The sequence below is a fragment of the Rhinolophus ferrumequinum genome, chromosome 4, assembly GCF_004115265.2.
Source record: "Rhinolophus ferrumequinum isolate MPI-CBG mRhiFer1 chromosome 4, mRhiFer1_v1.p, whole genome shotgun sequence".
NCBI classification, from domain to species: Eukaryota; Metazoa; Chordata; class Mammalia; order Chiroptera; family Rhinolophidae; genus Rhinolophus; species Rhinolophus ferrumequinum.
In genome coordinates, this window is record NC_046287.1 from 31,371,199 (window position 1) to 31,377,198 (window position 6,000).

Below are 6,000 nucleotides of genomic sequence, written 5' to 3' on the forward strand. Positions count from 1 at the left end.
GGTCAAAGTATGCATTAATTCTCAAATACAATTTTATTTAAATATGACATACTGTCATATTTAAATAAATAATACTGTCTTTGGTCTATTGCTACGGGCATGACTTGAGTTTCAATGAAATTAAGCAAAGTAATATTGTAATAGAAAAGAGATTTAAGTATATTGTTTTCTTTAATGTTTGAATTTTTCATTCCTTCATATTGTATTCTTGGCCATGCATGATACATTTAAAACCCTGTAGCTATTAATATAATATTCATATTGTATAGGGAATAATGCAAAATATATCTGAAATGCTAAGTATGTTTAAGAGCCTCATAGGGACATTTATATCTATCTTCATAGAACTGAAAGTTTATTTTATTTTGTCATTGCCTCTAGTTTGTAGCAATTCAGCCTCGTGTGAAGACTCTGATCTAGGTGGGCAAGTAACTTCAGCATCTCAAAAAAGGTAAGTGAATTACACATTTTTCAGACAGTGCATTGTCACAGGCCTCATTATAAGCAGCAATGCAGTGATTTGATGTAACTGAAATAATGTGCAACTTTCTTCACTGAATTGGATTTATTTTTTCAGTCCTTGTATTTGATGTAATAGTGAAGTATCTTAATATAAAATTATTTTTTGACATTTCCACAGATCTGTACTGATATGAGAGTAGTACACAATACAAACGCCTCAGGGTCTCAAGTTCCAAAGAGGTTGTAGTAAGAGGAAGATGATGATGGTTAAACATACCTATTTATGTAGATCTTTGGATAGTGTTTGACATTTCCTGGATTTGTTTTTCTTCTTTCTTAAACTCAAAATTGGACTTTAGAAAGAAAGTTGTTTTCTTATTCTCATCATCTTTTGATCTTATATTTGCTTCTTTCCATTGTCAGAACCCTTGGTATGGTTTTAACCATGTAATTCTTTTGATATTGGTCGACATTGTTAGCTGATTTTTCAGTATCTAACATCTGTTCCTTATAAATAATAATTAACAGCAAATAACTGCTATTAAAACACTATTTTCATTAAGTAAATTTCAGTTCATATGGAGCAGCAAATAATCTTTTAAAATAATTAAGTCAAATAAAATCCTTATCCTCTATAAAAACATGTAACACTCCCAAGCTTCTCCTAGGTCTTCAATAACTACTGAGCAGTCCAAAAATGGAAGAGAAGAAATGGATTTGCAACAGTACAATCCAATAACATATTGTTAACAACAATATATACTTTTAGAAAGGAAAAACAAAACTACGTTAGGAAACAAAACTATGGAAATAACAAAAATTGTAAATTCGACCTAATAGAAGGAACCTGAAAATACAACAAAAATGTCCTTCCCTACTATCTTGGTACTTAAGATATCTAGTTTTCCTCTATTTCTATGCATACTGGATCACTACAGTTACCTTAATAAGGTAGATTTAAAAGACAGGCTCTGTCCAAAGAAACCTGAGTGCCAGTGATATGTGGTATTTGCCGGCAGAAACTTTGAAGAGGTATTTCCAATGACAGACATCTACAGAGTGTAGGAAAGAAATAACCCTTGGTATTTCTAAGATATTGATATTTTGGAGTTATTGCAGCCTATATTGACTGATATAGGACCCCGAAGCCTACTTTTCAGCTCTGGGGTAAGGGAAAATATAGTTTTCATTGCTTTACCTATTTGTTTAGAACGTGGAATCTGTGTATAAAATATAAAGGCAAGGACGTTAAATCCATCACATAATAAACCTGAGAGGAAATTGTGTAGAACTCCCGCAGTCTCCTATTCTTGAAGTGATGATTTCTGAGTTAAAAGCTATAGATGATAAATAATCTCAATCACAGCCACAAAGAAGCCTGAGTTGATCATAACATTTTGTAACTTACATGATGTATAGTCATTTTACTTTCATTTGCTTACATGTTATGTAAGACAAACTTGTTAAATTGTAAAGAAAAAAATCATACAATAGCATAACATGTTTTAGACATTCTCTATTAACTAGCGAGGTGAATCGTATATCTTGTTTCCAGTGCATGGGGTCTCTGATTGAGTCAAAGATTTTGAGTCAAATATTTTGAAAGTCTTTTTATCAATAACAGTTGAATTAGAAACTCCATGATTCATTCCTTACACACTCAGATTAATGAGGTTTAATTATAGATAAAATTATGAGCATAAAAAGAAGCTATAAAATATTAAGAGACAGCAAATAAGAGCTAAAAATATGGTACACATTGGTTGACATTTAAATGCCAAAATTATATGTTTAATTTACCTTTCGTAAATCAACTGAGAACGTATTTCCAAAAATACCTATATAGTTGTTTAGAGCTATATATTACCTTACCTGTCAGGTGAAAATGACACACACACACACACACACACACTTAAAAGGAAGATCTGTGCATTTTCAGCCCAATAATCTTAAGGGAAATAAAGTTAGAAATATGTGGAAAACCTTTAAGCCATCTAGTTGGAATATAAAAAGAAATGCAATTGCCACAAATAACTTAATATTTGTTAATAAGCAATAAAGTTAAAAGTTGATCTATACTTTATAAAGTTTCCTTAAGACACAGGCATATTTAGGCAGTATTTTAGAGTATCTTAGTGCTTCAAGACAAGCACTCTGGAGATCCACCACCCAGTTAAAACAGCACAGCACTACACCAGCTCTGTGAACCCAAGAGATATATTTCACACCCCTACTTTGCAGTTTCCTCACGTTAAATGGGGATGATTATAGTACCTATTCCACATGGCTATTTTGAAGACTAACTAAAGTGAAACAAAGCATAATCCCTAGAACAGAGTAATTGCTTGATATATATTAACAATTGATATTTTCTGCATAGGAAAATAATTGCTATAAGTGGTGTTTCAAAAGTAGGTAAATTTGGACAGATATTTAATTGCTCCTAACTGTACATTTATATCATAATATTATGCTCTTCAAGAGAACATGGGTTTTATAATATAATACTCCCATAGAACTGCAGCATCTTATACTTACGATCAAAATTTTCAAAATTGAATTATCATTGGTATTAATTTTTTTTAATTTCTTGAAAGAAAAATAAAAGATGAAGCTCTGGGCATTGGAATTAAAATTGCACTGAGGAGGTATCTATTGAACGAACTGAGTTTTCTCTACCTCCCCTCTTTTTTTCAGGTTCTGTTAATATTTTAATGAGGTTCAATGTATTCTTTTTCATTCCCCTTCATTTTTCTAATAACCATTTTCTAAATTAATGCAATCACTTATTTTCTGAGCACAAGGCTGGGTAAAGCACTTACTTTTTTCTGGAGCCACAAAGACAAAATGGAAGGCATTTGTCCTCAGAGATATATATACATATACATCTCGGGGGTGCCAAAAAAATGGATACACATGACTTGTATTCATCTTTTATTACCAGTATATAGTGAGTATTACCATTTTAATAGTTTTTTTCTTTTCTTAAAATGCGTATACAATATTTGGCACCGTGTGTGTGTGTGTGTGTGTGTGTGTGTGTGTGTATACATACATACACACATACATATATACGCATAGATATATACACATCGATATATACACACACATATATAGACACATACACATACACACATAGATACATATGTATGTATGCATACATATAAATGTATATGCGTATATTGAGGTGGGGGTAGCATGAAAAGACATAATTCCAATACTGTGAGACAGTTATTAAGACGGAGGTGTTTATAAAGGAAATATGGTCATATTTCATGGGTGGGTCAAGTAAGGCAAGTAAAGGAGAAGATTCCTAAGCTGTATCTTCATTGATGAGGGAGCATTTCACAGAATGAAGAGCAGACATGGAGGAAACGGAGTTGAAAGAGGTGCTGACTTCCGTTACATGAAGCATATTATACAAGGCAGGCAGCATGAAAAACCAACTGCATGTACGAGTCAGCCAGTGTTGGTTACCAGGGTACAACTGGGAAAAAGTGGTGGGTGCATATTCTGAAGGGCTTTGTAGTACCATTTAGTGTTTATTCATTCAATTATAAAGAGCCATTGGGTGTAAAAATGTAATCAATTTACAGAGATATTGAAGCAACAGTGTTGGCAGACTGTAATGACCGGGTATGGAGGGTAAATGAGGACAAGTGGTCTTCAAAAGCTTGTTGGTTTCTGGTTTGCAGTAACTATGAACTAAATTAGACTCATTATAAAAATAGTAGAGTAAAAACAAATAATAGGTTTGTATTTCACAGAAAAACATGAGGAAAACTATTAGAGTGTAATTTCGATTTGTTGCATGCACCAACTACTTTACATCATTATTCTGGAAAAATATTTGGTTCTAAAGGTTGTCTGACTAACTGTATATACACAAAGAAGTTTATTTAAAAGAAAAGCATGCAGGACTCAGATAGTTACAGACTTTACCAAAAGCAAGAAGAAAGAACACCAGGGTCAACATCAAACTATTCAGTACTCACTGGATACTTAATATGTGCTCTGTGATAATTATTGCTATAATAAAAGAGGAACTGCTTTCAACTCTTAATTTTCTAAACAGTTCAAGTCTGACTTTTGAGGTAATAGGTGAGATTGAACACCATCATAAAAGGTAATATAGAATTACTATTCTGTTTCCAGGGGCACCTTTGGATGAACCTATAATAGGCCAAGTCTAGGAGTTACTCATAAAAGTCTAGGGATTTTACAGCCGAATGAGCTGGTGTAAATTATGGTGCAATGTGCCCAAGTTCTCAGTATAAAGTTATGCAGAGAGATGCAGAGATTATCTCGGGTTGGTCAAATTTCATTTAGCACTATATAGCGCACACAGCAACCTAGTAATATAAGGGTTTTATGGCCAGCTCTAACACATCAGTTCCCTTTTGGGAACTTAGTTCTCAAAAGACAGCGCATGGTTCTCTCTTTTTTGCAGTTCATTTTTGCAATTTTCTGTAAATTTGAAATGTGTCAAAATTTAAAATAAATGAACTAGTAGCTCTGAACAATGGAACAAATTTGCCACGTTTATTTGTTTGTCTGCAGTGAAAAGAAAGAGGAGAGGCCCTCTCGCGCGCATCACCGGTGCCTGGGCTGCCCGCACCTCCCACCTTCTTCTGCCTCCCCAAGCCTGCAGCCCAGGAAACCAGACAAAGACGCCGGGATTAGGTTCCCACGCAAGCTGAAGGCCCTGCGCTACCACAACCCTGCTGGCTTCAACTACAAAGATGAAACAAAATTTAGAAACTGTATTGTTGGGCTTGAAGACCAGAAAATCAGATACTACCACATTGGACACAGAAGTAATTTAAGAAACATCTACAGCAGTGACTGGCCGAGCTCTTTGAAAAGCCTATCAGAGACGTTAATTGTCCTCTCAAGATTTAAGTTCTACAAGAAGCAATTGACTGGCTTCTAGGTTTAGCTATTAAACTTGAATATGGAGATAATGCTGAAAAATACAAGGATTTGGTACCTGATAATCCAAACAATGCTGACAATACTAAAAATGCAGAGCCATTGGTGCATTTGGATGGCAATTCACATTTTGGTCCAGGAGCATCTGACACAGCATGCAGCTGCTAAAGCAAATCAAACAAAAGAAGCCTTGCCTGTTGCTTTAGACAATCATATTCTTGGTTTTGATACATGAGATGGAGTTCTTAATGAAGCTGCTCAAATTCTGCAATTGTTGCATATAGAAGAGCTCAGAGAGCTACAGACAAAAATTAATGAAGCCATAGGAGCTGCTCAGGCAATTATTGCCCTTCCAAAGACAAATAACAGATGGGGGAAAGTTCGAAGAAGAGCATTTTAGGATTTCAGCATCTCAACTGCTAAAGAATCATGTACACCCTGGCATGTGTTTGGAAATCAAATGCCACATTTTCGAGGGAAGAATCATCCAAAAATGACTATGTTCTAGAGATTTATCATCATTGCTATTTCTTTAAAAAAGTTTGGGAAAGTGGGGAAAAAAAGAAAAGAAATGGAGGAAGAAATCTGTGGGACTTAAATTTTAAG

At 34.3% G+C, this 6,000-nt stretch overlaps 1 pseudogene; it reads left to right on the plus strand.

Moving 5' to 3' along the window:
• Positions 1-5,794, plus strand: part of LOC117021157 (RNA transcription, translation and transport factor protein-like) — a 125,980-nt pseudogene extending 120,186 nt beyond the window's left edge.
• The last annotated feature ends 206 nt before the right edge of the window (positions 5,795-6,000 follow it).